Here is a 21,837-nt window from a genome sequence, read left to right on the forward strand (position 1 = left end):
GGGGTTTGGACAAAAGAATGAGCTACAGCTGTGGTATTATACTTACTCCAGCAATATGTAGCAAATTCTTGGTTAAAATACTGATGAGATGCTGTAGAAGAACTGTGAGGTGAATAAGGACTGTGGTAAAGGGAGGTTAAGTCATTTTGTGCTCATAGGGAATGTGCTGGGCCTAAAGGAAGTTTGTTGTCTTACAAAATGGTCTTGGGCTGACCTTAACGTATTCACTCATGAACTTGGCACCAAAAGTAGGAGTGTGTAATAAGATTTGCCAATGACATAAAGTTGGAAGGTGCTGTTGGTATAGAGGGGGAACAAAGTATTCTACATGAAGAACTTTAAGACTTGAGTGGAAAAAGTGGGCTGAAATTTCATAGCGCAAGATGCATAGTTGTGCACTTCAGGATAGATGTGAATTTTGCCCTAACCTGGATGTGTGTCTCTTGAAAATGACAGAGGAACAGGAAGAATAGAGTATATTGACCAGTAAAATCAAAAGGACTACCCTACAGCTCTTGAAAATGTAGTCCAAAAACATGTGAGGTGAAGAGGTACTTAAGGTAGAAATAGGAAGGTGTGAATGCTGCTCGCTCATGTGCAAGGCAGGACCGCTAAATCCTTGTGTGTAACGCTGAAGTACTCTGGTAGAATACATGCAGGAAAGATGAGTGCAAAGTGGAGCAGGTGCAGAAGAGGGAACAGCTGACTGTCTTGCAAGATGAAAATGTGAGGTTTGTTCGTTTATCCCAGTGAAGTGAAGTCTGAGAAGGGATATAATAGCTCTCTCTAAATACATGAGGGGTTGATAAAGACTTCAGTGTGTACAACTATTTTCTATGTTATATTGAAGACAGCACTGGAACGAGAAGTGTGTGTATCTTGGCAAGGATATCAGTCTGGAAATTAGAAAACAGATTTCATCCATTGGGGAGTAAGGTTTTTGGATACTCGCCTCATAATACAATGAGGCACAATAGCCTCACTAGTTTTAAGACGGACACTTGTTAATACAAATTGGGCTCAAAGTGGGAGCCTGACTGTCTTCGTAGCAAGCATAGTTTGTTTGTGGAATAACAGATTGTGTCTTTGAAAGGTGAGAGTTTGATTTTGTGTAACCTGGAGAGAATGTCATTGAACTTTCAGCTGTGTTCTGTTTTGCCAGATTAGCAAATTTGACGCATAGAGAAGTAAATCAGGTCCTTCTGTTAGGAACACGGGACAGAAACTGCTGCCTAGGAGAAAACAATATAATGAATATGAATGTTATAGTTTGGCAAATTCAGAAGTACATAACAGGTCTTGGACTCATTTTTTGTCTAATTTGGAAAGAAGTTTAATCAGTTATGTAAATGCCTTTAAATTTATGCTTTGCAAAGAGATGTTAAATATGTAAATCCTAAAACTGTTCAGAGAGAACTTGTGGCATATATGCATAGCAAACCTATGGAAAAAAACCACTTGTTTTGGGAGTTCCTATGTTCTGTTGTTACCCCAAGACTGATCTGGGACTTTTTGTCTGAGTTGAGAAGCATCAGCAAAGCAAAGTTGGAGTGGAGAGTTGCTGGAAGTGCCAAGTTACAGATGCAGTGGGTGACATCTGCTTAAAAAGATCTCAACTATGCGAGACTCATAAGTTAGGAACCCCAGTGCTTACTTTTGAAGAAAAAGCATGGCAGCTTAAGAGAAGTTAATTGTTCCACATACTTTTCTGGTTTGTAACTCATCCGGTGGAAAATCCACAGTCGTTTGTAGGTACGGTTCTCTGAGTAGGGAAAGGAGCTTGGAGATCATGGGAGGAGATCTGGGTCAGAAAATAATGCACTTGCTTCCTTATTCTCTTGTCCTGGCAGCATGTCACTTGTTTTGAACAGTGCTACCTCCCTGGGCATCTTCCACTAGAAAATATATGCATGTCAGAGTAGAGATATATATCAATACATATATATATAAATATATATTTATAAAAATATCTAGCCCGGTCTAAAATCTCTCTGCTGGCTACAGCCATGAAAATTGCCTAGAAGTCAACTGAAAAGGCCTATTTTGAAACAGAAGTGGGTGAAATGTGCTGGCTTAGTGAGAGGTGTTCTAGCCCTTCCTTTGATGGTTTATGGGAGTTGGGCATCACTTTGGACAATTTGGAAGATGATACTGTGCCTTGTTTACACAAACAACCTGCTGCATACTGTGTTGGGGTTGAGAAATGATAGCACGTCGCTACTGTGTGTGTGACTTTAGTGTATCTGAAGAGCAGTTTTGTGACTACCTCAACTTTGAATTCAGTGTGCTATAGAGCACCTCTGTTATCATATGCTGAAATACGGTGCTAAAGGTGCTTATAGTTAGGAAGCTTGGTTGAAGAGTTGGGTAGGAGAAACACTTGCATTCCTTAAATTTAGTGGATTTATCAATGGATAATATGCGCCCTGACTCGCTGTGCATTCCAAGAAGAATTTAATGATGGACATCTTCGGTTAACTGAAAAGATCAATGCTGTCAAAAAGCAGGAATATCCTGAAAGGGGCAGGGGGCTGTTGTTTCTGTAGTATTAAGTGAATACCAAAAATCATCTGAAATGGAACATTTTAAACAGTGGATTTTATGCTTCCCTTTCTTGTGTACTAAATTGCAATGAGAGAAGCGAATGCAGGATCTGTAAAGTGTGGACTTGACGATAGGAGCTGCATCTGTTTATCACTTCTAACTAAATCTGGGTAAGCTGTATGGATTTTTTTAGTAACACCTAGAAAAATAATTAGTTTTGGGAATCATAAATCTACAGAATATTTGCTGGATGAAAAAAGAATCCAAGACAGGCAGAAGTGCATGTGTAACATTTTGCCTCACACTAGGATAATGGCTGCAAATTTCTAGAACTTAGCCTGTTTGATAAGGCATTCCCTAACTCAGCCAGAGCCAAGAACTGAGAAGGTGCCTTTCCCTGGTATGCTTTTTCCTTTCCTTTCTCACCCTGCTCCCTCAAAACACTTCTCTTCCTATTGGGCTCTAATCTATCTCGGCGCTCGTGTTTCTGCTGTTTTCAAGGTGGGAGGGCTGAGGAAGGACTTTGCCTACTGGAGGCTGTTTGCTATATGGCTAGTTTAAAACATGAGAATGCACATTCTCTTGCTGCTAGTTGTATATAGGTTGGGGGTTTTTTTTCCAGCCACAGAATCACTTTGTTAAATAGCTCCCTATCTTATTTTTTTTCTGCATGTAAACCACAAGCTAGCATTTAATCCTCGTACGGTACCACAAATATTTCACTTCACTGACCAAGTAAGTTAGTGAATTCAGATGAAGATGGCATATTCACCATTGTATTTACCTTAAGTCAGAAACAACTGGCAATTCTAGGAATGACTAGAAAAGCAGTATTGCATCTTGGCACTTCTGTTGTCTTTGAAGACTCTTCAGTGGTTTTTGCCTCCCACAGAAGAGGAATCTTTTGTTATTTATTTTTTTTCAATGGGATGTGCTAGGAGGCCAGAATCAGCAGCAGCAGAGATGCAGAGTGTCTGCAGGACCTTTGTCTGCAAGAAAAAGTAGCAGATCGTTTAAGGAAAATAGAGTAAAACAGAACAACTGAAGTCCTGCACAGGGAATTTTTTTTTTGTGGTCTTTTTTGGTGTTGGTTTGGGTTTTTTGTTTTTTTTTTATTTTTTTGACATTTTGCTTTTATGTTGTTTATTGACCTTGTCTCATTATACAATCTTCAGTCTTTTCAGTGCACGAACTAAGTCTCATGTGTTTATGCAGTGTTGGCACAATGGGGCCCCCATCTTGAAAAAGGGTCTTTTGGACGCTGCTGTTATTAAAATAAATAGCAGTGACAATTATGTTCATAATGTCTGGTTTCAATTGTTAGAAAGGTTCCTTGAGCAAGAAGAGAGGTGCTTGAAACAGAACAGAAAAATTGTAAGTGACATGAGTATATTCCTTGTGATCTGTTGCATGTCTTGCTTTTTAATTGTTCGTTTTGTACATCTTTTTGTATAGCTTCATTTTATCCAAGTGTGTTTAACTACATCAGAGCTTTTACAAGGGTTTGTATCAATGCACATTGTCATTTACATTCTGATAGGAAAGATGATGACTTCCAGAGGTTATTTCATTTTATAAAATCCTGGCCTTGCAGCCTTGTAATTCACTTGCTGTCTGTTTTGCAGTGCGCATCAGTGATCCAACCTCTGCACAGAGACTCATTAGGCTTTTCCTTCTCTGCAAGTCCTCGAAGCACACTGTGTGGGTTGCCACCCGCTCCCCTGCATGCATTCCTGCTCATTTTAATCGGAGGCACTGATCTGGAGTAGCCTTGGGGTTTTTTCTCAAGTTGCAGTGTTACAAACAGAATTGAGGGGCAGGGTAGATGGGGACTTGGTTACTGTCACTGCGCTGTGAAAAACGCAGCTTGTGTCTAGAATTGGGTCAGGTTTTGATTGCTTTGTCAGGAGTAGTTACTGCTTAAATAGTTTACTTCTCAGCACAAAAGAGAATCTATAGATCTCCTATTATCTTTTCCTAGCACTTATAAAAATATTGTATTTATGTGTAAATGTAAAGTACAACCATTCTAGAAAGCCCTATAAACCTCTTCTTACTTGCAAGTGCTCTCAATTTTCTTCTTGACAAAATGATTTTCGGTAATAGATGTTATGGCATATCTGCAGTGAACCTCTTTCTCATCAGGGTGTTTCTATTCTGAACAGAATACCAAGTTTGCTTCACCTGAGGCAGAAAAATACCATTTTTGGTATACGTTTTAATAACATTTGTAAGAGTCTAGCAGATTGAGGAGCCATAGTTAAAGTCTGTGATAACTTGACAGTACTGCCTCATTCTTCTGCCTCTGACTGCCTACCGTAACCTGAATCATGTTTTTGCCCTCGTTGTTTTCTACAGAAGTTGTATAAATGAATAACAATGTCTGCTTTTCTTGCTGTACTGCATGGGAACATTGGATTTAGCTCTCTTCTAAAGTGCAGTTCGGGTGAAGGATATGATGGCAAAGGGTTTACTGGGCTTGTGGTTATATAGTAGAATATTCAGAAGTAATAATTTCAATTCACTTAATATATTAACTGAATTCATTTGGTTAAAGTTACTGGAAAGGTAGGTTCCCTGGCAACTTTGATGGGCCTAGATTGACCGTGAAGCTTCTGGGGTTGTGTGGTGGAAGGCAGCCCTCAGCAGTGGCCAGGAACCTGTGGGATGTACAGGAATTGTTGGGAGACACAGTGTTTAGAAATGGGTATTCATCTCTCAGCACCAGAGGTTAAGGGTCTGTTATTGAGTTGTTCTTTTTCAGTGGTTTTGAAGAAGTTTGTCGTAGGTTTTTTAAGTTGTCTGCATGAGCCAGGACTTCCCAGAACAACACTTGCCTTCATTTCTGCTAAATTCAATCCTTATTTCTATTAAAATGAAACCATCAAAATCATATCAAATGCTCTTCCCTCCATAATGCCAGCTTTGCCTAGGATAAGTAATTAAAAAATAATTTTTAAATGAAAATAGTATTTTCATTCTGCTGATGGTTGTTTGCGTGTTTTAAGAGAAACTGTTGCAGTAAATTGATTTGGAACAGGAGAAAAATCAAAGGGTGTGAACTAGGCCTTGACGTCATGCTGGTTTGATTTAAAGCAGGCGGCATGAGACTAGTTGCAGTGTTGCGGCTACAGAGATAAATTTTGTTATTGATAGTTGGGCTCCAGTTTTTACTGATAGCAATAAGACCTGTGGATCCTCACAGCCATTGCTTGAATGAAGTTTGCTGATATGGGAGACTTTGACTTAGCTGGTCAAGCCTACCCTAATCCTGGAAATTTTTGAACTATCTCCTTAAGGTTTAAATCTTTTCAGTGTACATAAAGGAAAAGCCCAGCAAGGGATGGATAGGACCTGGTTCATCTTTTCTTTCTTATCTCCCTTTAAAGGACCTCACAGCTTTCCTGCTTACATGTGTGACAGTTGTTAGAAGAAATAAAATGTACAATGGATACAAAAATATCCAATGTGATGCAAGTGGCTTTGGATCTCAGCTGGCTTTGTAATTTGTTTCTTCTTGCAGCCCTTGTTTCCTTTTATCAACTTTGACTCCTCTAGTTTTTAATAGTTATAATATTAAAGTGAGTCTTAAGATAATAGAAAAGTTTAGGAAATGGCAAAGTATGGACAATTCTGTTCCCAGATGGCAAATGATGATCTTAATTCAGGATTCTCTTCACTCGCCATGGAATTGGTAACATGCAAAATTAGTTGCAGCTACAACTGATTTCTTCGTGCAAATACTTTGTTATGCATAAATACACAAGAAATTAAACAACTGTTGCAGGGCCAAAAAAGCCAACTGTGGAAGGATGTTCTGTAAAAGGCATTATTAGGAGTGTGCTCCTGCAAGCTAATGGAAAGTGATGTAATTTTATTCCAAGAGGAGAAAGATGATTACTGTGTTTCTCTTCATGTCTGTCTAAAAATATTTCTGTGTATTCCAAATTAACCTGCCATAAAACTGTAAAATAGACATGTTATCTGCCAAAATGTGTGTACAGGTCATCTGTTGTTGAGAAGATGTGTTCCTTAGTCTTAAGTTTGCTTGGAAGAGTGTTTCTATGTAATTCTTTCTGTTTCTTCTCTGTGGCAGACTTATCTGAACAAGGAGTCCTGCTTCTCTCTCAGTAGAAGGCTTGAGGCAATTTAGCATGCATTGCCAGGGTTTCTCCTGCCAGCTCTCCATCTTCAGTGAACCTCTGCAGGGTGCTCTTTTTTCCACTTTTTCTGCAGATAGTCTCAGGCATCTGGAGAGAGAAAGGGAGAACTGTTTTCCAGGCAAATCACAAACCAGAAGAAAACTTAGTGGAATAAGCCATATTTTTTAAAGCTCTAATTCACCTCAGTGACTTTTGACCTCCTCTGAAATCCCCAAGATGGTCTAGTTTTGCTAGAGAAGCCCTGAATTATAGCATTTGCAAAAAGCTATAGGGAGGAGGCATCCCAGGGTGATTGTGCTCTACTTGGTTTTTCCTTGACAGAAGAGAAGCCAGAGAGGCCATAGAAGGATATCTGCATTTCAGTAGGTAGCTATGTATGAAGTGTGTCTTCCATCTCATCGAGCTGGCAGCCACCAGGGCACTTGGTTTGGACCCAGTGTGGTTTTGTGCAGGGTATCTTATGCAGGTGCATGCACTTTATCCCACTGATCAATAAGATACATTGTTGGAGAGGGTATTCCCCCTTGCTGGAGACTCTTCCCTATGAATGCAGCCTAAGATGGAGTAGTATGTTGTGTAGCATTAGCAATTAAAGCTTGTCTCTGGATGGAAACTAATAAAATTGGATCTAAGAATATCTCATAGTTATCTCTTGGGTGCTACGTCCTCCCAGCATGACTGCTGCACAGGACCTGTAAGAAACAGCTGTGCTAGTGTCCAACCCAGCTTCACACCAATGAATCACTAAAGACTTCATTTTTTTTTTTCTCTCTCTCCACTTAGGTTTCTGTATGGAAAAATGCACTGGCTCGTGTGATGTAATAAAGACTATTAAAATCTATAGTAGGACCTGTACGTATAGTTGCCTGGAATGAAAGCTAGATGTTAATTTGGGAAGGCACACAATAGGGGCATTGTGATTTAGCAGTGGCTGACAAGTCTCTCAAAACTCAAAGTAGGTTGTACTATAAATAAAGTCTCTTGTTTTGCAATTGACATTTTGCTAGTGGGTGGCTAATTGCTAATTTGAAGGGAAATAGACCAGTGATCTAATATTAATAACTAATTAATAGTTATGTGGATATTTTAAGTCTATTTTTCTTCTTATTTATAGGCATATATTATTCATCTGTGCTGTGTATCCTCCTTTGCATATATGTTTAATTCTAAAACTTTTGCTTCAGTAACGCTTATGCTTATGTGCCTTTGTAATCAAAAGCTTGAAAGCAAAGTTGGTCATATTTCTCAAAACCACTTTCTGAGGGTGATGATTTCAAAGTAATGGCACTTCAAGTATTTTAAGAAAAGCCTCCCTCTTGAACCAAGGCCTAAGAGGAAAGCTAGCGATGTGTTGCCTGCATGTCGCCTTAATCTGAGGGTACTGAATCAGCATCAGTACTGTGTGTTTTCCAGTGCAGAAAGTAAAACATAAGCAGTTTTTTAGGCTTCCGTTAGAAGTGGGTAGCTCATAGACAAGCTGAAGAGGAATATAAAAGAGGAGGGGCGTCTTACAAGAAGCTTGATCCTTTGGGATCAGAGTAAAATATGCATTCAAGCTGCACATGACTTCTCACAGCACATACGTTAATATACCAAAGAGATGTTAGGTTCTGGTTTGCTTTGATGGTGAAACTTTCTGCATAAGTTTGTATTTCTTCTGCCTATTTACCTGGCCTCCTGCCTTGTCTCACCCACTTATGCTCATCTGTAAATTAATAAGTGTGTGTGATACTTGACCTTTTAATGAATTCTTACATGAATTTATCATAAGGTGGGAGGATTATGAGAGGTGCATGTGTTTGATATTTTGGATATGTGACAAAACAGATCTAAACCACTTTAAATGCATTCCACTAAACTTGTTAGAGCAATGCTGTGATAACCCTGGGCTGTGACCGCTGGCTGCGGAATTCGTGTGTCATCTTTGCATCTCATTCCTTTTGTGCGAGCAATTTTGCTATGAGCACTCAACTCACAGGGGACAAAAATTATTTCCTCAGTACTGATAGTTTGTTATAGAGTTTATGACAGCTACTTAAATGGTAGCTGTCCTAGGAGGTTTAAGCTGTGTTTTAGAAAGTGTTTGCTATTGCTGGATTAAAACCCTGCTGGTTGTTATCTGTGAAACTCGCTGGTTAGTGGGAGCATCAGCAGTGCCTTTGAGTACATGCTGCATCTTCTGCATTAAGGTCATCTTAGTATTTGTTGCAAGTGTGACAGAAAACCCATATTAGTGACAGATGTCTAAAAATGAGCAGATGTGCTTTTTTGCCCTGTACTTTATAGGGCAGGGTGCTATAGCTGTTTGCTTGTTGGAAGGCGTGGTTATTGACAGTAGAGAAAGCGTAGTGTAGGGCTTGGAGCTTTTACAGCCCTCCTGGCAACTGCCAGTGCCTTGTGAAAGGTGATGAGCTCATTGTCTTTCTCTTCTGCTGCCTGTCTCCCCAGAGCTGTGTCTCTGCACGTGTTTCAGCATAGTTCATAGCATCATATTTGGGAAAGAAGCAATTAAGGAGAGACAGACTCACTGCAGCAAGCTGCTTGCTTCCGTTTTCTTGCAGATACCCAATTTTAAGGTGGTTTTGGCTTTTCTTTTTTTTTTTTTTCTTACCTGGCTCTGATGCACTTTACTGTGCACAGTACAGCTCTGGGCAGAGAACCAACCCAAAATGACTTGTGTTAGTGTGACAGCAAGCTTAGCTGGAGAGATGGGTGTTTGAGGCATCGCTTGGGATCCAGACCATTTCAAGAAGTATTTAAGGTTCAGTTATTCTCCACTGATAAAATGTAGCTGGTAGTGTTTGTCTAATTCGTGGTGGCCTGAGGAAGCAATGAGTCTGCTGAAGCCTTTGCCTGCTCTGGTGATAGGAGTTGTATGCGAAAGGAGATAATGAGGGCCAGGTTTAAACTCTGCAGGATGTTTGAAGCATGATTTTTCTTGTTTCACAGTCAGTTTGAGATGTGTTGGAGACTGTCAATAGTTTGTTGCACAGCTTTTGTCCCTGTATGTTTTTCTGACTCTCTTTGCATGGCAATACTTCTTTTTATTTTCAGTTTCATGTGACTCAGAATATTATATCTTATGCATGTGCTTATTGCATATAGTCTGTTGATATCACTGTTCACAAGAATCTGTCACAAGGTGCATACCTAAAATTTCTCTTAAATCTTTCCAGCTTAAGATTTTATAGTACTTTAAAAAAAAAAATCTCTTAATACATTAAAAATATACAGAAATTATCTTGTTTCAAGAGGCAAGTTCAATATTTTTTTTTCTGCAAAACATATCTGCATCTGAGAAATCCTGCTTGCCCTTGAAATATTTACTTGCTAATCTTTTCTATAAAAAATAGTGAACTGTATTTGTCAAAGCGCTTAAAAATTACCATGTATGCCAGTCCTGGTCCTGTAATGAAAGCATCTGTCAAATACCACACTCTGGGACTATTAAGCAACAATTCTTGTAAGAAGTACCTGTGATTTGAACTGCTGCTGGTCTACCACCAAATTCAAGGAACCCCAAATGCCCTTTGAAAGACTGCAGGAAAGGGCAATAAGCAGTTGTATGTGCTGGAAGTAAACAAGAAAGTTCATGTGTAACTGTCACATGTCTAAGTTTTGAGGTACAGGACTTTAATGGCTGGGGTTTTTTGTTTGTGTTCCGTGAGTAGACTTGGGATATATTCTTCCATCTGAATGAGTTTTTGACCTTTTTCTTGAGTCTGACTTGTGTTTCATAAGTATCTCCATACATGCTGCTTCAGCATTTGCAGGTCTTGATATTGGAGCTTCCTACAGAAACACATAACTTTCTGCATAGTGCGAAGAAATAGTGTCTCTTTGCAAACTTTTAAAAATCCTAAATTGTTAAAGGCTCATTGAGTCTGAAAATTAACTAATGTAACTTTCCACAAACACACACATTTTTCAGTGTAACTGGAAGATGTTTTGGGTTACACTCTTTTAGGCCTATACAGCCAAGAAACCAATTATAGGCATGGTTGGAAAGTGATAGTGTGCACGAGTCAGATTATGACAAGATACCAATAATATAAAATAGCTGCACACCAAATTAGTCTGTATAGATTTTGACAGTTGTTGCTTTTAATAAATTATATTGTTAGGCAACACACAGCTGCAATGTTTCCAAAATTGGAGAAAATGACATGCTATTTCTTTGTCAGAAGCTTTTCCATATTGCAGGACTGTGGGTATTGGTAAGCCTAGCTGGAGTTGTTTAGATGACTTTATGAATCTGTCTGTCCCAAGATGATTTTGTCTCTGGAAGTAGATGATACATATATTAAAAGAACTACTTTAAAGACTTCATCAGGCACCTTCTTGCTGTTACTTCTGACAGATGCATTCACAATCTTTTGGGCTGCCATTCAGTAAACTAAGGCTTGGTGTGTTTTAATGTGATTTATGAATAAATGTTGACTAGATTAATGCTGCCTGTTTATTTTCACTACAATCCCAAGCCAAGAATTTAGCTCAAGTCTCCCTAGAGAGTGTAAGAGCTATCTGTATTGTAACTCCATATGACTATTGAATTGCAACACTGAAACCAAGAACCTGTCTTTCCTTTTAGTAAAGTGTTACTACAGTGCTGTAAAATAAAGCAGAATCTACCCAAATTCTAGAAATCAGGCTGTTCAATCAGTAGCTTTTTTATGCTTTCATGTCCTCCAGTTGTGGGTTTAGGAACGGCTGTGCCTGCCAATTGACGTTTGTGTCTACCTTGGCAGGACTCTTGATTTCCTGATACGGACTTTAATTAGATATGACATAATTACAATATAACCTGGTTTTAGTCCAATTTAGGACCAATTCCCACTATTTTTGCATGGATAACCAAGCAAATGAAAGCCTATTTTGAGATGTGTGCTCCATCCCAGAAGTGCCACTTGATATTTATTGAAAATGAACTGTGGCTTCTGCAAGACACAGTCACTGCCTGGCAGCTTGGTTCCTCCCTTCCCACAGCCCAAGAGGGGTGAGGACAGACCTTTCTTCTGAGTTCCTTTTCTGATGTTGCCTGCAGTGCTTTAGCTCTCGCACTTATCCTCCTGGGAGAACATGGTGGCACTGACTTAATGGGGGTAAATGGAAAGATGAAGGCTTCTTGTTTTCTGTGTTTATAGGCATGATGTATGTAGCAGCCTTCTGCTCTGCAATGGTGATCGTGATGAGGGTTGCTGCCATAAGATAAGGTGCTAGAGATTGTGCAGAATGGTGAGGGTTACAGATGAGCTTTATTTATTTATATCCTTATTTATTTAGTTATTGAGTATGCTAATTAGCACCTGTAGCATTTGCAACACTGTGGAGTCAAACTTTAAAAAAATTAAATCCTTCTGCCCTCCACTTGTGTTAAAAATCATTCCTGTGTCTGATTTTTTTATTTTAAGTGAAAATGTACATATAAAACTATAAAGGCTTTAAGCCAAGTTGTTTGTATTATGATCAGGCCAAAGAACAACCCACAACAAAATTCTCAAACCTGTCTGCTCAATATGTGCAACAGTCATAGTTCATAGATGTAGATGCTGCTTCTTCCGTGATATGCCCTCGGCAGTCAGTCAAGTATAAGACTCTTTGAGCACCATCAATGTTTCTAAAAATAGCCTCTGCACTGGTAAGGTATGACTTAAATTGTTAAAGGATGAATTATGGAAACGACAACCAATAAGGAAGAGAAGAAAACAAGCACATTCATTTGGGACATTGCCGTAAGGTAGTCAGAGCAGAACATTAGTGTTTCACAGATAAAGATCTTTAAATTAAGAGTTTCATTTTCAGAACCTGGAATAACTTTTGCTAACAAGTAATGTTTAATAGCACAGTTACACTTAAAGACGCAATAATGCAGAAGCTTTGTTTGTCTGTAGCATTTTAATCGATGTCTGGTTACCATCTGCCTGGGAAGCTTTATGGAAAATGTTAGCTGATGGGACAGAATCTTCCTGGAGGATTTTGCTTGGTGATGACCCAAAGACTTTTTAACTTTTGTAGTGCTCAGACTTCCCTGTGTATGTTTTTCAGTGTCTTGAGTAGTCTCACTTGGAGTCCCTTTTGGTGGGATTAGGAACGTTAGTCAGCTTGGAGTCTGTGCTGAGTGTTTGTTTTCTCCTGAAATTACTGTGTCTCAGGGAAATACCACTTTTATCATGTTTACTTTGAAATAATAAATATTATTCAGTAAATTGTGATCTTAAACATTGCATGTGATAAACGATTTCTTGTCAGTTTAACTTTCAAGTAGGACTGCAGGGTTTGCTAAATATTTTGTTATAATACAGAAGCTTACACACAGCACAGCCAAACACTGCTTAGTAGTTTGGCTTGTGTTTCATAGAGTGAGTCTAGGAGGCCAACATGAATTTATCGACCCAAGACTTTGCTTTTCTCAAAGCTGCCTCTCCTGTTAGTTGTGATTTTCTTTCTTTCTTTTTTTTTTTCGTTATCCCCCTTAGGTGTGCCAAAAAGGTCTGTGGTGCTGTTTGCAGAGAGAAAATGGAAAAGCCAGGTTTTGGGTTTTTTTAGATGAATGAGCCCTTATTTTGTTAACACATTACTTGGATTTCAGCTGTTCTGGTGGTGACATTCGTTGGTTGAATGGTCTTTGAAATGGAAGGATTGGAGAGAATAAGTGGTAGCGAGCAGATCAAATATCTCAGCAGTAACATTTGGGTTTATGCAAATGGAAGGAGAAGCGGACCAGAAATTATGCTGTGCTCATAGGACAGACTAAAAATAAGGCCTTATTCATGCATTGAGCTCCTGAAAGATCCAAATGCATGCATTGCTTTAAGTTCAAGAGAGACACGTACATTTTTATTTAATGTCAGGTTATTTGGAATTCTTTTCCTGTACGCATTCATTTTATTGCCATAATAGGAGTCTTTGCTATAGTCAGACAGAGAGAAAATAACATCAAATACTATTAACAGGTAGTCTTGTGGGGAAGACCGCAGTAAACAATACTTCCTAACAGTAGATTGGCTCTCCCTCCCTGATGAGCCACATTCAATTTATAAAAGTGCACATAAGTACCTTTTATGAGCACATAATTTACCTTTGTCTTTTTTTTTCCCCATAACTATACATGATTTAATAACAAAACAAGAAAAACCCTAGACAGCCACTCAAAAATGAAAGGCTACTTGTTTGTTAAAAAAAATCCATTTTTTATTATTTTTTAAACAAATTGCATTGACTTAAGTCCAAACCTTGCAGTAGTGAGGATTACAGTTACAAGTCATGGAAAAGAAGAATATGAAATGGGAAATTTTTGATGAAAAGCTTGAGAGGTTGCAAACAAAGCTATTATTTTAAGGGATTAAGTCAGTCTAGGTTGAATAGCTGTATTCCTTTAATTAGGAGAAGTACAAGACGGACTTTTCCCTCTATTTCTTACAGTTAGCAAAATGAAAAAGCTGTGGGGACAAAACCCCCCATGAAACGGGGCAATGGGACTTAGTGCTTATCAAGGAGCATACCCTAGTGGCACTTAACTGCTTGTGGCCTGCTTAACTTAACTTAACTGCTTGTGGCCTGCTTAAATGCCCCATCCTCCCAGCTTCATCAATATTAATCAAATACTTAGGGAGTGACACTTCCATAGAATCCTTCTAAATTTACCATTTCTGTTGCTGTCCTGTTCCAAAACAAGTGGAATATGTTTACATATGGCATCATCACATGTATTGGTGGTAGCAGGATAAAATTCCTGCTCTGTAATTAATTTTGAAGTGGGGAAGTAAACGTATATTTTTATGCATGGGTGAATGCATAGATATTTTAAGCTGCAGTGGGAAAGATTTCATGCTCAGAATGCACAATTCTTAATGGTGTGTGGGCATATTAGTAGCAGATTCAGTCATTAAGGTTGCCAGTTGGCATCACCTAAAAGATTGGGTTCTCAAAATCATCACATTTTTGCAATGTTTTCTGTTCTTGTCCTCTTTCTGAGGCTCGTAAATCTTCCCAACTGTTGGTTTTTTGGTTGGTGGTTTTTTTTTTTGTTCTAATGAGACTGTAGGTTTGCTTTTTGATTCTTTTCAGATTCTCTGAAATACATGGATAGCAGCATCTTGTAAGAAAGAAAAATAAGACTAAGCATGTCGCTATGAAGTAATCCTCAGCATTACTACAGAAAGAAAGCTTGAGTAGTGGATATAGTAAGGGAAATTCTACCTAATCATTATAGGTGAGTGCCCTGTGATGTGCTTAATTTCATCACATCACTTGGTAGGAATATAGTTAATTGTGAAGTTTTTTATTCTGCATGCTACAAATTCTGTTCACATCACTATCTTATATTAGGAAAAAAAAAGGTGGACACATTCTCTCTATGTAATGTGTAAGTCTGCGGCATATGAAATAAATTTTATGCTTGCTTATTTGAAACAGGATAAAAATGTTTCCAGGATAAATATAATTTAGGGGATACTCTAGTGGTAATGTAATTTAATACAAGTGACTACAGAAGTAGCTGGTTGTTAAGATGCATCTACAAAACTACTCTTGTTACCTACTCATTCTTAAAAAAGCTGTTATAACTTGGGTGGTGCATTGAATTCTTGAGGTGCCCCTCTCAACCCTCTCCACCCTATGACAATTTATTTAACTGTAAACAGGTGCCTGTTGTAGGGAGGCTGTTGACTGATGGATTTCTAGTCTTTGGTGTCTGTGTGCTTTTGTGTATGCTCTATGGGGAATTGTGGAGAGGAAGGGAATTCCTCTGAAAGCAGCTTCTGTTGAGGGTGTGGTGTTACACCAGTCTCCTGTAGACCCTCCTGCTTCTTTCTCCTGCTTGGCACATTTTGGGGCTAATATTGATTATATTGATTAGATTAATGAAACAGAATTTACTTTAAATGAATGAAAAATGCTAAATGCAAAATGCTTAAAGTTCAAAGCATATGCATGTTAAGTCTTGGAGTTAAGTCTTATAAAATATTAAACTTTGCCTCAGATTTTTTTAAAATCTAATTTTAGCAATACAGTTGATGTATACAGTTAGATTCGCAGAAATGATCAAGGCAGTACATAATAGCCTAGCAGAGAATTAAAATTATATTAATATGGGGTCAAGACCTTTTCACTTATCTTGTGACCTACTGTGTTACAGAGACCTTGTGACCACTAAGTGTTACAGAGAAGGACCAGGGCACTTTCCAGGTCCAACATGGTGGTATTGGAGTGCTTTTCTTAGAAATGTAGCAATGAATAAATTGACTTTTATTATGAGAAAGCTTGTGATCTCAGTATTCCAAGTGAGGCTTTGTAGCATTTATTTCTCACCCTCTAGGTCTCAGAAGTATTTGTATCTTCTCATCCTGCAAAGGAGAACCTTTAATATCAAAATATTAATTAAATATTAATTGAAAAATTCTATAGTTACCCTGTATGTGGAGTATAGTGCAATCAGCGTTCGTGGTATTCCCCTTTCTCTCATCCAGGGCTCTTTCCATAGACCATTGTCCACCCAGCTGTCAGGAAGGAGGGTAGGAACAGATACCGGTTTACTGGAATCTCTTGGAAATCTACATATGTAATTGCTGACTAAAATATTCTGTAGTTCCTCAGTGAAAATGGCAGGGGGAGGGGGAACATTTTCAAGTCTTACTCAGCTTAGTGACTGACTAAATAACAGGGGGATTCTTAGAGGTCAATGGTTATTTCTAAGTTGATGGAAAGTATTAAATGCTGCATGCTGTTTAAGGCATGTGTTGTCTTCCTTGGTTTTAGTCCTGGGATTTAGGAGGTTTTGGGGAAGTTTCAGTGTTATTTGCAATGTGTCTTGTGAGGCTTTGTGTCTGGAGTTTAGTATTTAGGAAACAGTTTGCTTTTTTCCTAATTCTCTTCCATCTGTGGCAGAATTATCTGTTTAACTACTATGTCCTGCTTCTAACAGCATTTTTTTTTTATATGTGCATTTTTTTCTTGCAGTGCCCAGCCAGTGTTCTTGTGTTCTTACCTGCAAACCTTTCTCTTTAATCTTGACATGAGATTACTCTCTAATGATTTAATCTGTAATGAATATTAGTGGTAGTAGCCGCTATGTTATCCAAATGTAGGATCAGTAATTGTTCTGATTGCGGGTACATAATGTGCATAGCTTCTAGGGACTGTTTTAAGTTTTGAAGTCGCTTATGGTAATTTACTCCACAAAGCTATTTTAAGGATTATTTCACATAACTTGTTCTTTAAAATTCGTTGGTGTTAAATTCAAATCCAAAATGGTCAGTTTTTTGAAAACACAGACTGTTTTGATCATGGCTTTGTGTTTCCTACTTTTTATCTTGCTGTTGAGTCATTTTGCTTGTGTTCTTTAGCTAACAGTAGAATAAGCCACCACAGAAGTACTTTTCCATTTTTAAACTTTATGAGAATCCAGATTAAAGTTCCCTTTTGACAGTATGAGCAGCCAAAAGAACAGAGGTTCTGTTAAAGCTAATGCTCTTTTCTGTGCTAGGGTTTGGTTTTCAACTGAAAGAGTGAGAAGAGAGTTGAAATGGTGCCTATATTTTTTTTAAACTTACTCTATGTAACTAATCAAAAGATGGTCTTTAATATTTGTTCATTTATCTTCTTGTGTAAGCTTATATTGCAATCAGTGGGAAAAAATGTTGTCTTAATGCTTTCAGTAAAAGACTGGTAGAAAAATAGCTTTTATCCATTTTTCATCCTTTAAAATAGATATTGATAGAAACTATCATAATATGGTTTGTGTTACAGGTGGTGTAATACCAAGGGCTGTACTGCTGCCACATCACAATTTTGTGGGGTTTCAGAGAGTAGTTCTGGTAAGGACACTCAATGATTTATCTATTTATTTGTCATAAAAGTGGACTGATAGTTTGGTACAATTTAGTATTAGTAATTGCAGTTACGTGCATTTACGGTATTTGTTAGGTGCCTGTTTCTGCAGTCCACTGAATCTTTACGTTAATATATCTTTTATTTGATGGTCTTTAACAGCTCCTTTTGGAACTGTTGCTGTCTCATGTGTAAATCCGTATTCGTTTTGTTGAGAGTTATGATACAACGCATCGATTCACAGCATGGAAATATTAATAAGTAGATGTTTTGACAAAACACCTTGTAAAAACTATTCTTTGCTCGAAGTGTGGAGTCACTATTGCCTCAGTTTTTTAAAAAGGGGGAAAAGTTGGTGTTTTGCTTAAAATATGGTTTTTTTCCAAGTACTGAAGTCTTGGCTTCCTAAAGGAAGATACGAGATTCACAGGGCAAATATCCAGACCATGTGCTGTTACGAGTCTCCTTTTCTTGAATTTAATGCGCAATCATGAATTTGCAATGTTATTTTTGTTTTGTTTTTTTTAAATGTATGTAACTACAATCCCCTTAGCATTTCTTTTGACTTTGCATGCTTTCCTTAGACATTTTTTTTTCCCTCTCTTCTCCATGGATAGAGTTACAAGGGAGGCAAGATTACCTTACTTTTTCTTATAAAGGGAAAATTCATCCTGAACCAGTCTACCAACAGCAGTGCTTAGGTATTGTGCAACAGCACAACTGAGTATTTGTTCTTCCAGCAGTAGATAACTGATACCACAGTTGTATCTGTAGAATTTTTGATATATGCTGTAATTTAACAAATGTCTTGTGGGTGTAGCAGATGTGTAGTCTTTTTCTTTCTTTTCTTTTTCTTTTTCTTCTTTTTTTTTAAAATCACATTCCCTTAAAGTTTTTTTGCAAGCTCTGTTTGTGAACTCTTTTATGTATGTAGAGGGCACTCAAAGACAGAGGGAGTTTGTTTTAATAAATCTTATCTTGCAAGGAAGACCCTCACAAGGTAGCGACCGATAATGCTGACTGTTCCTTATGGCCTTGCTCTTGCAGGGAGCTGTTGTACTGGCTCTGCTCCAACAAATCACTTAAGCAATTGAAGTCAGTGGGACTAGAATATGTTTAAATATTCTTCTGGATTGATCTGCATCTACATATACTTTCACAAGTCCTTCTTTTGTTTTCTAAAAAACAGATGAGGTACACAAGAACTTCCTAATGGGTTTCTCTAGTCAAGACAAGAAACTAGAAGTAGGTATTCCTGTGTTGGAGATGGGGGGGCGGATAAGAGGCTTGCTTGAGAGGGCTCTGGAAGCTGATAAATTAGGGAAGCGAAAGGATGCTATTTGAAGATAAAAGTGAATTGGTGTGAAATCTGAAGCTGTTTTCGCATTAGGTTGGTCTATCTATAATATTTGGGCATGGTACTATTCATACTGTGTAGTTTCCAACCCTATAGGTAGAAAATTTCTCAAGTACGCACAAATAATGCATGTAGACTTACATTAGAGTTTGTAAATCCTGGAGTGGAAGAAAATAGGCTTTAAGGTTTATATGAAAGAAAAGGTATTGTGAAGTTTTGAGTAGCATTACTCAAGAATATTAAACAGCAATTCTGCAAAGTGAAGACATCACAGCTTTACGAGTATTGTAAGAAAAGAAAGATGATGAGAGCTCTTTGGAGTCTGAGAAATACTGAGAATTTTTCAAAATGTTGTGAGCAATTTGCACAGTACTTATTAAAGTATAATGTGATCTGCAGAAGTCATGGACTTCTTCCTCTCTGTTATCTCTTTATTTTGAAATAATGCTTCTCTTTCTGGATATGAATGATCAGAATTGTTCATGCATGACCTGTTATTTTAGTGTTTGAGGCAATGTAAAGATACCCTAACTTGGTGGATTTATTCTTTTGAAAAGCTGTCCTGTCTGATTTAAGTCTGAACTAGCAGAAGTAGTTACTGTGACTACTTAATTCTGCAAAAGATAGACTAGAGGTCATTGGTGGGTCAATTTGAAGACAGTTTTGGTGCAGCTGCCTATGTAGTACTAGCCTGCAGTTATAAGACATGGTGCATTTCCATCTCTGCTGATGTTTTAACTTGACTTAGCAGAACTGTTTTCTCCACACAAATGTGAAACTGTGATGTTTCCAATTACACCAGTAGAGGAGAATGTTTAATTCAAAATAGTGACTCCTAACGGAAGGGTTATAAGCATGTGTATGGGCAGTTATGTAAGCATTTGCATACAGCTTTGAAGGATGTTTTCCTTGCAAAGCAGAAACTTTTTTTCTATCCTGTCTGCTATACAGAATGGCAATAATAGCATTCCTTTAAACCATCTTTCAATATTTTGTTGAAACTCTTTGTGTATCCCCCTACAGGTGCACTCAGGTTCCTTTACTGGTTAGACCCTCTGTACAGTGCCAAATTAGCAAGAACAACTTTTGAGACATTTCTTTAATCATCTAAGAGCAGCAGTGGCATTGCTTCTATAGGTACAGGTGCCTTTACAATGTCTAGGAGCTGTTTGGGTCTGTGTTGTTGCAGGCATGTTCACTGGATCTCTGTGATTTTTTCCTGCACAGTAGTATAAATATGCCTCTAGACTTAAACACCAGTGAACTGTCAGAACTTGGCACTCATTCAAAGTTGCCCTTAGTCTAGGATAATTTGAGTTAGGTTAAAATATTCTATTTTCTACTGAGAGGCAAAGAAGATGGTTTTTATTTTTATGCTTTTGAGGTGTGGTACAGAGCAGAACGTAGAGATGCAGAGACTGAATGTCTGCCTTGAAGGTGGTTATTATAGCAGAACCTGAAAATTATGTAAATAATGGTAAGAGATACTTGGTGACCCTTGTTGCAGAGCTGATGAGGATAAGGTGTTTGTCTTGAATGCCTGTGTCCCAGCAAGGGTCTTGTCTGCATCTCAGCTTCTTGTGTAGCTGAGCATCCACTCCCGTAGTGGAAGCTGGGATGTGGGCTGTGCAATTTGTTGCTTCTCTCATTCATTCATGATTGCAATCAGGAGGGGCCAGCAATGACAGAATGGTGGCCCAGGAGTGTCCAGTCTTTTATTTCAGTAGAAGTAAAGCAGTAGTCTGCCCTTACAACCTATGCTAACTGCTCTTACCCTGCTTCCATTTCCAGAGCCATTGTAGGCACAGGCACCTGCTTGCCCAGCAGCCGTGGCTGGTGAAGTGTCCCTGAGATGGTGCTTGGGTTTGCTGTTGCTTTATTTCTCTATTACTTCTTTAATAGATTGCATCAATATTGCAGATAGGTATATAGTGCAGTGAAAGAAGAAATGAGAATGCTACTTTGGTCTCACATTTCTATTATTTTAGGTTGTAAATAAAAATAGGACAAGTTTGTTCATCATGCTGTGTCACAGCCTATCACAAATGAATCACTGTGTGCTGTCTGTGGCTGCAATCCGTTGTGTTCATGTATGACTGTACCCAGGTTCCTTATGAGGGCTAAAATCATGGATATTAAGCTCTTACTGTAATAGTCAATTAAAACTTAGCAGATAAGAACAACTTTGACTCTTTAAATACCAAAAAATAATGTTTGTTGGACAGTGATTTTAAATTTATTTTGTGGGTTTTGAGAGACATATCAACTTAGGAAGTCCCAAAGAAGGCAAGTACTTCACATCCTGTTCTTTATTAGGAGTCAATTCTGGTAAGGCTTCTAAGTGATTTAGGTCCTTCTGGAAAATGTAGCTAACTAATTTTGAAGTCCGCCTTAAGTTAAATCTTGAGGTCTTAAAGTAAATTTGAATGGTTTCTGATTCACTTTGAGTCCTTTTTCTAAAGTAAATTTGTAAGCGTTAAATTAATTTTAATTAGTACATCTCCCTTTCCTGAGAAATGCTCCAATTTAATTATTTCTTCCTGCTAATTAGTCTTTAATTAAAGAAAAATATCCTAGGTAAAGATGGTTTCATTATGCCCTTTTGCATTTGATCATGTTTGCATTTGTAACTGATTTGTCATTTAAGCTCAAACACTGCAGTTTGATTATTCTTGAACAAAAATGTGCTACAGGTCTAAGACAGCTTTTAAAGGCAGAGCTGTCGTTTGCACCTTTTGATACTGTTGTTGCATTTGGTTTCATTAGGCTTTTATTTGGGAATGAAAGAAAGTGTTGTTCTAAGTGGTATTGGTGGAGTGGTTATGAGGAGAGCATGTCTTGTTTTGCAAATTAGCAACCTAGTGAGGCAGGGTAAGTGCAGCAGGGTGGGAGCAGATCTATCTAACATAGATTCAGGTGCTGTTCTTTATTTGTGTTCATATGGCC

At 38.1% G+C, this 21,837-nt stretch overlaps 1 protein-coding gene across 4 annotated transcripts in view; it reads left to right on the top strand.

The window, feature by feature from the left end:
* Positions 1–21,837, top strand: part of TBL1XR1 (TBL1X/Y related 1) — a 113,355-nt gene that overhangs the window by 58,298 nt on the left and 33,220 nt on the right. For 3 of the 4 annotated variants that reach the window (XM_069865308.1, XM_069865310.1, XM_069865311.1), the window contains exon 3: positions 17,454–17,521. The exons of the other annotated variant lie outside the window; for it this stretch is intronic. The gene's annotated coding sequence lies outside the window, so the exon portion shown is untranslated. The remainder of the gene's footprint in view (positions 1–17,453; positions 17,522–21,837) is intronic. 4 annotated transcript variants of the gene reach the window in all.

Source organism: Phaenicophaeus curvirostris, chromosome 10 (genome assembly GCF_032191515.1).
Source record: "Phaenicophaeus curvirostris isolate KB17595 chromosome 10, BPBGC_Pcur_1.0, whole genome shotgun sequence".
NCBI lineage: Eukaryota > Metazoa > Chordata > Aves > Cuculiformes > Cuculidae > Phaenicophaeus > Phaenicophaeus curvirostris.